This window comes from Tachypleus tridentatus, chromosome 8, assembly GCF_004210375.1.
Source record: "Tachypleus tridentatus isolate NWPU-2018 chromosome 8, ASM421037v1, whole genome shotgun sequence".
NCBI lineage: Eukaryota > Metazoa > Arthropoda > Merostomata > Xiphosura > Limulidae > Tachypleus > Tachypleus tridentatus.
The window spans coordinates 47,894,619-47,907,756 of record NC_134832.1 but is presented as its reverse complement, the minus strand read 5'-3'; the positions used below and the strand labels follow the sequence as shown (position 1 = coordinate 47,907,756).

Here is a 13,138-nt window from a genome sequence, read left to right as displayed (position 1 = left end):
TGAATTATCAAACTCGGAACTGTAGAAGGTAGAAAATCACTAAGCTTTCACTCCTGTTATTAAAACAAACTATACCACGCAGGTTGATGTTTGGTCGAAAGAAACACTATCGTTTTTCTTGATCTATCTTTTGTTTCGATATTGTACAAAGTGACAACTATCTTCCTGGCCCGGCATGGTCAGGTGGGTTAAGGCGTTCGACTCGTAATCCGAGGGTCGCGGGTTCGAATCCAGGTCGTACCAAATATGCTCGCCCTTTCAGCCGTGGGGGCGTTATAATGTTTCGGTCAATCCCACAATTCGTTGGTAAAAGAGTAGTCCAATAGTTGGTGGTGGGTGGTGATGACTAGATGGCTCTTCTCTAGTCTTACACTGCTAAATTAGGGACAGCTAGCGCAGATAGCCCTCGAGTAGCTTTGTGCGAAATTCAAAGAAACAACTTTCTCCAAGCCCCCTAGTGGCTCAGCGATAAGTATAAGGGCCTATAACGCTAGAAACCAGGTATTGATACCCGTGATACGTAGCTTAAACGCTTAATAACAAACTACCTCTAACAGAAACTCGGTTGTTGTTGTTGTTTTCAATTAAGCACAAAGCTACTCAATGGACTATCTGTGCTCTGCCCACCACGGGTATCGAAACCCGGTTTTTAGCGTTGTAAATCCGCAGACATACCGCTGAGCCACTGGGGGGCCAGAAACCCGGAGTAGACACATCTAGCATTCAACGCTGCAAATATTACAAGTATAAACCCACGAGTAATATTAACCGTTAGACATTCAAAAGCAATAATCTCTATAGGGATCGTACCCTGAGTCGATTTTCATATAAACATCCTCATCTTCTACGCAACATTTTCGGAAAGTGTATTATGTGATATAAGTTACGATAGCGATAATACATAACCAGTATTGCAATAAACTGCCACGTGGATGTTTTCGCCTTTGAATTTAAAGAGAAAAGTCTGATGAAATCGATAACCAACCACAAGCAAGTCTTTCTTTATCTAACGTGTTCTTTGTTGTAACAGCTTTCAAACCCTTTAATATGAAACCGCTATTTTTATTTAATTATACACCTCGAGAAACCCCTTCATGGGTCATAAGGTACAATAAAACATAGGAAGTGGCCCTCAGACAATATGGTAGTTTCTCGGATATTAAACTCACAACATTGTGTTTTACTTCTATTCCTCGTATGATTATCACATCAAATAAAAACTAGTTTATTCTTACCTCAGATATTTATCGTCTATTTAATACTGTAAAGGCGTGGGTTAAGGCGTTCGACTCGTAATCCTCGGGTAGCGGGTTCGATCCCCGTCGCACCAAACATGCTCGCCCTTTCAACCGTGGGGGCGTTATAATGTTTCGATCAATCCCATTATCTGTTGGTAAATGAGTAGCCCAAGAGTTATCGGTGGGTGGTGATGACTAGCTGCCTTCCCTCTAGTCTTACATTGCTAAATTAGGGAAGACTAGTGCAGATAGCCCTCGAGTAGCTTTGCGCGAAATTCAAAAACAAACAAACAATAATACTGTAAAACACGAGTTTTGTTCTATCATATGGCATATTTTTTGTGCACTGAAATTTTATAGAAACCAGAGCAACACGAAAAGATTACTGAATCAACTGATTCACTAAATATACAAAGTGTATCAATATGTTAGGAACGTTCTGTAATCTTTTATAAAAATTATATTGTTTGCCAACACATTCTATACATATAGCGAAAGTTGAAAGTAATTCACATTTATTTTGTTTATATAAATATACGTTTTATCAGACAGCTAAGCCTAACATTCATTCCTTTGTTCGTCACCATTAAATTTTCTTTTGTAAATTACGTCATCAGTTTTATTTCCCGGAAAGCAGTGTGTTGTTTGTTCATTAAGTATACACTAAAATGACGTCACATACAAGACGCATTACGTTGCAATTTGTACTGCAGTGATGTCGGTGAAACGTGCGCATGTCATGAATCACGAGAAGAATTACGTACTCTGTATGTTACAACACAGCATGACACGTAAATTTGAAAAAAACAAACAATATATGTTACTTTTGGTTTTATTTACTCTCGGAACAGCACACTTTCGGGAACCCTGCGGAGGTACAGCTACACAATTAGCTATTTACGCTGTGCCCACCGCGAATATCGAAACCCGCTTTTCTTTAGCATTATAAGCCTTCAGACTTGCTTGGCATGGCGAGGTGGTTAGGACACTCGACTCATAATATGATGGTTGCGGGTTCGAATCCCCGTCATACCAAACATGCTCGCCCTTTTAGTCGTGGGGGCGTTATAATGTAACAGTCAATCCCACTATTCGTTGGTAAAAGAGTAGCCCAAGAGTTGACGGTGGGTGGTGATGACTAGCTGCCTTCCCTCTAGTCTTACACTGCTAAATTAGGGACGGCTAGCGCAGATAGCCCTGGTGTAGCTTTGCGCGAAACTAAAAAAAACAACAGACAAACCTTCATATCTGCCGCTGAGTCAGCTACAGAATCTGTGCTCTACCCATTGTTAATATCGAAACCCGATTCCTAGCGGTATAAGTCTGCAGATAAACAATTTTGCCACTGGGGGGGGGGTGGCGAACGTTATATACCTGGTTTCCGTACAAGTTGAAAGACTTCGAGTTTTGACATAAAAAAATTTTATGCTTTGAATGAAGCAGTGACTGGGCTTTTTTCTAAATATAAACAACGCACAAAGTGTGGATCACTAGAACTGTGCTTTACATAAATTCAGACAAAAATCTGGGAAAACGTCGTGTCGGTGTCAAACGAATTTTTATTCATTCAAAATCGTAAGATCTAGATTTTATTAAAAAACAACAACAAAAAACATGCATCATTTAGTGCTTACTTTGTTCAAAGCCGATCTCCACGAGTCGAAAATCTACCATAAATATTATTACATGATAAACCTAGTTTTAGGGTTAAAAACTCTTTACGTTAAACAGAAGCAAAATAAAGAACAGTCTCTTAACCTGTAACAGGTTAAACACTTGCAATGTTACGCTCTTTATTTCAGCTCTAGAAAACTGAATATCTTTCGTTCCAATCAAGTAACTATGTAGGACGTATGGTATTTCATGATTCAGCCACTATCCTCTATAGACTGGGCCAATTTGAAATTTGATAAACTTAGTAAACAATGTTTCCTTAACTAAAACCGATCATAATAATTAAATTCCGGACACCGAACAAAAACAGTTTCATGTTAACTTTCATAAAAGAGATAAATATAAGACTTTTAATTCTAGAAGCTATTTTTAAACTATTATCTTTCATGATTATAATAGTAAAAACTCCTCACGTATCGTTTTCCATCACTGGATCCATTGAGCGTATATCCAGACATATATATACGAATCACCTTATAATAAGACGAAATATTTATTTTCTTACACATTATTTGTACAGATGACGTTGTATCAATGATCTACCATACATCTCAACAAAAGCCTTTAAGTTTTGCAGGAGATTAATTGGGTATTTTCCGCGGATTTGATTTTATCGTTGACTCCGAGGATGTGCGAACAAGACATTTACGCTCAGGTGAATCTCGTTTCTATCGATTTCAGATCTCCCGTAGGTACGTGTTACTGTAGGCGTGGCTAGGGACTGGTTTTTATCACTGACGTCGTGGTGAAAACAAGTACTTGAACTGGTAACTAAATCTGTGAACTTGTCGTAATAATAAACCGATTAACTCCTCACGGCAGCATCTACTTAGTTTTTTAGTTTTAAACTCAAAGGCAATATTTCTGCACGGTTTACGACACGTGTAATTATGCATGTAATAACAACGGCGTGTACTAGGTTACTACCTCGTCGCCTAACCTATATGAATAAGCCACTGTATGTTACGTCACGTCACATCTGTTATCTCGAAATAGAAGAAGTCATAAAAGCCAAAATGCATTTATCTGGACACTATACAACGATTACTGTATGTCCAATACGATTTAAGTGACCATTAGAGGTGTGCCACGAAAAATTAATATAATAATATAACTTACAGTTGTTATGTAAGTTACATATGTGCGGTTCCGACGCCTCTGTAAAATCCAATCACAGCCTGTGTTTTTGCCTTTTTGTAGTTAACCGCAAAGCTACACAATGGTAAATCTGTGATCTACCCATTGACAATATCGAAACCCGATTTCTAGCGGTATAAGTCTGCAGATCAACAGTTTTGCCACTGAGGGGTCCCAACGTTATAATACGTGGTTTCCGTATGAGTTGCCTCCCGCTAGTACAGCGATAAGTCTGCGGATTTACAACGCTAAACTCAGGGGTTTGATTCCCCTCGATGGGCTCAGCAGACAGCCCGATGTGGCTTTGCTAAAAACGAAAACACAAACACACCCGTATAAATTAAAAGACTTCGAGTTTTGACATAAAAGTAATTCTATTATATGTAAAACAAGTTTTAGTATAATACATACATCCGTCTCTAACTCGAAAAACATTATAAAACTTTCAAAGGTAAATAACATCTTACTAAGCTTTTGTTTAAATTTACCGACTGATTATAATTTTAAATTATATTAAACGTTTTATTGTCCGGTGTAATTAATTACGGTTGTTACGATGCGAAGCCTTTTCCAAGCTTACGAAGTGCTATTATAACTGTTATTTGTCAAAAACAGTAGTTATTAAGCCTATAACATTTTTAACACAACCTCAGGGATTTTTAAAAGTTAAAATTTGAAATACTATTAATATTCTCTTCTAGTTCTTGGAAAAAATCCCTAAAGGACAAAGATTTTAATGTTGAAAATGTACTACTAATGTCTTATGACAGTTATAATTGATTATATTAATTAACTATACACGTGTCACACGAAGCTAACCTGGCACTTAACGAGCAACGCAAACAAAACGAACAATTTCACAAGTAGGCCTAGTTAATAAAGCTTCTATTTCTGTACTCAGTGTTAAACGTTTTACATTTTGTTAACCGAATTTGTACCTTAAATTATTTATTAAAAGATTATAACTGATAATCTTGTCAGACTTCGAAACCTCCAAGTATTCTATATGACTTTTATTTCTGTTATTTGTGCTGCTTAACTAACATTTGTTTACCTCAAACATTAACTAGAACGAGTTCAAGTGTGTGGTTCAAGCAATCCTCACCAGAGGCATAAGATGTTGTTTTGAAATTTTTTTATTGTTTATTAATTGTAAGTAAATTGTAACTGAGTAAAGTAGTTGAATAGATAATTATTTTGAATATTTCATAACTTATGGTTCAAAAGGCGCCTCAATAACATTAACTCTATTACGTTCATAAAATTCATAAAACTAATTACCACAAACTACCAAAATGCAAATGCAAAAATTAGGTTATAAATGTGAGTAATTACAAAAGTAGAATCACTTTCGCCGAAGTAGTTTCGAAGTTAATATGTCATGCTGTGTTTTAACCTGCCAGGTGAAGACCTCTTCTCGTGATTTAAAGCATGCGCACATTTTACTGACGTTACCACAGTACAAATTTATGTGACGCCATTTTAAAGACTATTGACTGACTGACAGACGTACAATACACTACTGCAAGTGGTTAAAGCAAGTGACCCTTTCAAAGACTTCAACTTATTTTATAATAAAAGATTTAAGTTTATATTCAAGTAACTTATAAGTAAGAAAAGATGATTCGATATGACTTAGAATTATATATACACATACGATAAAAGTACAGTATTACAGTGAACAAGCTAAAGTAGGGTTAATTATTATGTTCATAGATGGAGCCACATTTGGAACTTTATAATGTTTATTTTTAAATTAATGACAAATGCAACCTTTGTGTATACTCATTGAACTATTCATATACAATACATTAGCAATATCACTTTCAATCAAATACATAAACTTATTAGTTAAAGACTATAATGTCAGTAATTATTTTTCATTCGAGCTAACATTATGAACCACGGAAATCAAAGAAAAAGGCACTAATAACAGCATAACGGAAACAAAAACCAAACCTCAATTATTTCGTAAAATTAGAGCGGATAAATCAATAATAATGTGCAGAAATGAATTACGTCAAAATAGTAAATAATATTCTTAAGGTTAGCAAGTTAATAACACAGTCCTGCGAATGTATACTTCATAAAAGTTGTTTGATTTTAATAACGGACTTTCTATGATTCAGTTGCGCAAATTTATAAAGCAGTCTTCATTTTTTTCTCTATTACGTAATAATTGTTTTACAAATTGGGAAGAAAAACTCTTCCGTAGATCCAATTAATGTTTCGTTTGCCACAATCAACATTATTATTATTTGTTATGTTTGCTTTCTAGAAGAATCGATAAGACTCTCACGTCGCGATTGGTCTAAAGAAATCTATGACCAGTAATTGTCGGTATTTTAAGCACAGCTTATCTGATTTCAATAAAAGTGATTTACTTCTGCTAAAATACATATGACATTTTGTGAAAATTCTGTAAGTTATGAAGAACAACAGATATAAATTCTGGATTCAGCGTACAGAAATTGATGTAGAAAGTTCAAGACAATAAATCCATCGCAGACCTGTGTAATTTGTTTTTAAGGGCTTGCTGCCCGATTGAGGTTCCGGTAAGAAAACTGAAAGCTCACAAAGGAAAATATTTTAACGTGTAGAAAATTCGGCGTATAATTCTACATACAAGGTCAGCAACCTCTTTGTCTCAGATATTGTCCCAACTTTCAAACCATTGACTAGGGGAGGGCAGTTAGCTAACTACCAAAAGAACTTTGACCCATTCTTCAATCACAAGAATAGGATTAGTTGTATAAAGAATTCCAGATGAAAGGGCTTAGCATGACCAGTTGATTAGGGCGCTCAACTCGTAATCTGAGGATCGCGGAATTAAAACCTCGTCACACCAAACATGCTCATTCTTTTAACCGTGGGAGCATTATAATTTACGGCCAATCTCACTATTTGTTGGAAAATAGCAGCCCAAGAATTGGCTATGGAACTAACGACCATTTACCTTCCATCTAGTCTTACACTGCTAAATTAGGGACGGCTAACGCGGATAGCCCTCGTGCAGCTAAGCGCGATATTTAAATTAAACCAAACCCAGCTGAAAGTGCTGTACTGCATAGAGAATAAAAAAAAAAATGTCTGACTTTGCGATATGTAGACTTGCATACTAACCAGTAAGTGGTCGTGTTCTTACTTTTTATTAAAATAATTATACTATTAATCACGTGGCTAAAAAAATCACAAAACATTTAATCCGCTAAACATACAACTCTTAGTGAAAAAAAATATTAGTTGGAATTTCGCGTAAAGCTACACGAGGGCTATCTGTTCCTAATTTAGCAGTTAAGACTAGAAGAAAGGCACCTAGTCATCACCAACTACCGTCAACTCTTGGATTACTCTTTTACCAATGAATAGTTGGATTTACCGTCACATATAACGTCCTCACGGCTGAAAGGGTGAACACGTTTGGTACGACGGGAATTCGAACCCACCACCCTCGGATGACGAGTCAAGTGCCTTGAACACTTGACCATACCGGGATGAAAAACAAGATATTAAAACCATCCGTATTTATTTAGAAACTGCTTATAATCAAACAGTGAAAGAGCACGTAATACAAAAACCAATCAGTTATTCGAAACGGGTTCAGGAACTATGTATAAACAAGCGAGGTCGCTAAAAATCTTAAAAGGTTTTTAAGGAAATGATTAAGCATCTCTTATTTCTCAGAAAAGGAAACCACTTAACAGTGTGCTATGTACTTCTTCCGCTAACGAATTACTCATAAAATAAAACAAATTGTCTAACAAGTCTCTCTCTAAGATTGCTTAGTTCATGGTAAATATATATGGCATACCTACCACGTAATCCAGATTCCTCAAAGACCGCGGCCCGGCATGGCCAAGTGGGTTAAGGCGCTCAACTCGTAACCTGAGACCGAAGGTTCGAATCCCTGTTACGCCAAACATGCTCGCCCTTTCAGCCGTGGGGGTGTTATAATGTTACGGTCAATCTAATCCCAATATTCGTTGGTAAAAGAGTAGCCTAAGTGTTGGCGGTGAAGTCTAGCTGCCTTCCCTCTAGTCTTACACTGCTCAATTAGGGGCAGCTAACGCAGATAGCCCTCGTGTAGCTTTGTGCGAAATTCCAAAAACAAACAATCCTCAAAAGAACCGTTCACTCACTAACATAACAGTAAGACCTGATGGTGTTCATGGTTTTTAAGGTCCAAAGTTGCACAAATGGGCTACCCGCATACTGCCCATGATGAGGAATCAAATTCTGGATTTTTTCCATTGTAAGAACACGTACCACTGACCCATCAGGGGCGTAATGAAAGGTCGCTTACCTTCGTACTTTAAACAATTCCCATCTTTTTGGTATAAGCACTTCTTAGAATGTAACTTCACGTACTTACAAGAATGTGTGTTGCATAGCGACACTGGTGAATTTCGTCGTATTTTTAAACGTGTCATTGACTTGTTACTAATTTCTTACAGTGTTACACCAACTGACAGGCTAATTACATCTTTTTTTTGTTTACTGGGATGTCGTATTTCCTTTACACTTACTTCTCTTTTAAAACTTTTAATTTTCATATGGAAACTGAAAACAACTTCAGTTATTCTGCTTTATCAATGAATCAGAAGTTCTTATGTCATACTAGCTTTCGTTGTATCATGCTCATCGAAAACTAACTTTGGGTGTCTCAAGATAGCTATATGTAGATTGCCCACATCTTTATTTATTTATTATTTTGGAAAAAGAGGCACTATTAGGTAACTGTCGCCCCCCAGTGGCACAGTGGTATAATAGCGGAGTCGCACTTCAAGATGCCGGGTTTCGATACTCGTAGTAGACAGAGCACATATAGCCCATTGTGTAGCTTTGTGCTTAAAAAGTACTGTAACAACAGCTGGCAAAGCATTGGTGTTTATTTCTATTTATATAGTTATTTTATTGGATATTACAAGGAATTAATTTGCAAAATCTAAAATAATGTTTTATTTCAACAGTTACATTTTAATCTAGGCCCGGCATGGCCAAGCGTGTTAAGGTGTGCGACTTGTAATCTGAGGGTTGCGGGTTCGCACCACCGTCGCGCCAAACATGCTCGCCCTTTTAGCCGTGGGAGCGTTAAAATGTTACGGTCAATCCCACTTTTCGTTGGTAAAAGAGTAGCCCAAGAGTTGGCGGTGGGTGGTGATGACTAGCTGCCTTCCCTCTAGTCTTACACTGCTAAATTAGGGACGGCTAGCACAGATAGCCCTCGAGTAGCTTTGTTCGAAATTTAAAACAAACAAACATATCCATCTATTGAAATATTGTAAAATTAAAAAGTACCGATACTTAAAAGTGCCTTAGAAACTTTCTGTATTAAAATAAATAAATGTTCGTTTTTTCTATATTTTCCATTTGTAAAGTATTGGTAATGTTTCATTATCATGGAGGCTGTGTGTCTTCGATCACCTAAATACGACTTTTTTAACTACGGAGTGAATTATTAGAAAACTAAGGCTGATACTTTAAGTTTTTAGAATACACTGGATGTCTTAACTCATATTTGTGTATTAGGATATGACTTTACAATTTTCTTAATAAAGCGAATTTTTTAACGTCAGTAATACATTTTAGAAATCACAAATTAAAATATAAATCATCAGACGGACGTGGTTTAGACTTGAAACTATACAATGACACAGCGGTAGGGTTAAACATTTGTGGTAATACAGTCAATACCGTACTGTGGTATGTGTATATATAGCCAAGGATAACAATGATAAAATTAGCTTTAAAAAATGTCCCTCCCCCAAAACAAAAACAAATATGCTAATGGTCCGTAGTTTGAGAACCTCTGTATTAAACTACCCTTCATTAATACAAGTCCTTGGGACCTAGTTACTCCTAATAAAATAGAATTAAATGACAATTGAAATGAATTATTATACAAACTACTGGAGGTTACCACTTAACCCCTGAAGTTGGTACCAGTGAATGTAATGGTATAATAGATAAAAACAGCTTATTAAAAACTAGTTTTTTCAACGGGTGTTAAATAGAATACTGATTGTTTTATTCGTCAAAGAACAATGACTAGATGGACCTAAAATAATAAAATATACATATATTAATAGAGTTTAAGAAGGACAAACACTATCTGATAACATTATTATTTTAACTACTTTGATAAAAGATTTGAGGGGTTATGTCATTTTGACTATTTTGTTTTCATTCAATCACTGACATGTCTTCACTAAACTTGTTGTTTTTAAACTACAAATACATATGATTTCCTAATAAATAACTTGTATGTTTATACAAACAGTGTAGCCAACTTAAATCTACATTTTTTATGAAGGTATGTTGCTAAGACTTGATGGATTTAAACAACATTGGACAACAAAAAATTTGCTAGTAGAGAAAATATAAGTGATTCTTGGCAATTTGATGTTGATTTTAAAAAAATCGAGTCAAATTTGTTTATCACCCCTAGATTTTGAGCTGCTGCGACATATCAGTTTATCAGCACTGTATGAAAAATACCACCAATCAACACAGTACAATAGATTCATGATGTGAAATTAAGTTTACTTGGATGACTTAGTTGTTAAGAGATACATTTGTGATAACCTCAAACAATGACTGTATTATATTGGTGTAAAATTTCAAGTATATTGTTTGTAAATGTTATTTGTTCTTGATATAATTGTAACAAATTGTATCACTTTTCCTTTGTTCATACAATCTCCTAGTCCATTCTAAGAACCATGAAATCCTCATGTGCTCAGTTTGCTAGAACATTCGAGAAGTTACTACACAATGTAGCATGTTATATTGTTCATTACATTTCTCTCTGTTTCTTCCACAAGACATTTGTTGTGACTGCAACTAAATTTGTTAATTATAATTGATTAATTAATCTCTGTTATTCCTTTTCTTTTTACTCTTTATGAAACCAATTCTTCTAACTGCACCATGCACACGTTTGCAATTAGCCATATGAAAACAAAACTAAAACCTCGGCTGATAAAACTTGTATGGATTTCATCATGGGAGCTGCTTTATTAGTTGACACATGCATTAAGTATTTTATTTGGTTAAAATTAACAAACTGAAGTTTACTTTGACTTTAAAAAAGGAAAGAACAACAGAGGTGTACAACAGAGAGTATAAAACAAACTTGTTACTGTTGTCCAGAAAGTAAACGAAACAGTATTACTGCCATTAAGAATCTGGTCTTGTACCTTATTAATGCCAAACCTGGTGTAACAAGCATATAACAAAATCACTCAGTATGAAATGACACTTGGACCTCACTGGTATGGAACTGTACTAAGATAAGTCAGTAATTTTAAGGTTAAATTATATTATATTCTACCTATTGTAAACTGTTGCACAAATTATAATTTCTCAGTTTGACTTTGTGGTACTTATGAAGGAACTTCGAACATTCTAACTTTAAAGTACTTCAACATGACAGATTTTAAGGTGTTTCTTAGATGGCATCTGTACTGATTGGTAAAAAGGCATTGCATCATGAGAAATGGTGTTGTGGTGTCACTGTCCATCCACCTGGAACAAAGAGTTATACTTATGGTATGAATGACCTTTCCAAGCTACTGAAGAACAATCATAATTAATAAGGCTTATTATATTCATTCTTTGCCAGTTTGGAGAGGAAGTTCAGACCATAACAACTGTTGTTGTAACAAATGGCTTATATAAATAGTGTTCCAAACATGACTGTGTTTGTCACATCCCAGATGGACTGGTATAATCAGGACTGAGCAAAATGTGCCATTAGCAATGGATATGGCAAATGTGTGGTCAATTTCTGTTATTATACACTCTTCTAAGTCCCTGAAAAATTGTATAAACAATGCATTGTTTAAGAAATATGATAGGCCTCATACTAATATAACAAGGAACTATCCTCTCATAGAATGGACTGACCAGCATTTTGTCAGATCTCATCCTGACAGAGCACATTTAAGACTATACAAGTTCACAGATAGACTTGTGTCCTTCTCACACAACCACCTGATAGCACTCTTTGTTGACCAAAGTCATTTAGCCTATCAAACAAACAGTGACATTACCGACCTCCCTGTCCTAACTGCCAGAACTGAAGACAAGATGCTTGTTTGATCAGCACAATAAATATTCTGAAAACTCACATCTGTTTATCCTTCGACCATGGTGTTGCTGCAAATTAACACGTGGGAGTTAAGAGGCATGTAATGTGTGGGGCCCTCAAAGAGCATTTCCACGTTCAAATTGTGATATAAGACATTAAACGACAAGAAATTTCATTCAGCCTTGTTAATAGATTGTGAGTTACAGTTAAACTTCTTTGTAGATATTTGCCACTAAACAGTTAGCAAGTCCTTAATTTACCTTGATCAATATAACTGGAAGAACAGAGCACAATTTATATTTCAGGTTATTTTAAATCAATTATTAAAGAATTTGCCAAATATTTTTCATTTTAAGTTGATAATGAACGTGACTCATTTCCAGGTATTGATTTTAGTTTTAGTTTTATGAATCATAATAATCAAAGGTTTAACTATATCCAGTCAGAGAAGGATAGTTTCAATTATTATAATATGTTTTATGGCAGTTAAATGTATTTGTGAAACATCTGCTAGTCTCCAATTTACATTACAATAATTAGTTAGTAAAAAACAAACCAACATTCATGTAATATGTGGATTAATTAATATATAACATATAAAATGCATGGACAACAAGGGACCTGTTTATCCATCTAGATTTTCCCATGTACTAAATTTAAAAAAACCATCCCTTACCATTCAAGTATTTATCAAGTCTTACCTTAAATTAACTGCATCTACCACTTTTGAAAGCAATCTATTTCAAAAATCAATCATCCTATCAAAAAAGTAAAATTGTCTGACCTGAAGATACTCATAACCTGCCCAAATCTATTCATGTTTTCCTCTAGTCCTACCATTTTCCCAATTATTTATGAAAAAAGAATCAATGATGAATTGACACTGTATCAACTCCCTTAACACACATCTCAAACAGATCCACTCTACTTTCTTTCCCGACAGAAAACAACATTAGAGATCTTGAACTGTCCCTGTATGGCATCCTTTCCAACCCAA

General features: G+C 35.4%; 1 long non-coding RNA gene across 1 annotated transcript in view; it reads right to left on the bottom strand.

Annotated features, from left to right (window-relative positions):
- Positions 1 to 13,138, bottom strand: part of LOC143222347 (uncharacterized) — a 16,955-nt gene that overhangs the window by 2,552 nt on the left and 1,265 nt on the right. The gene's annotated exons all lie outside the window — the stretch shown is intronic.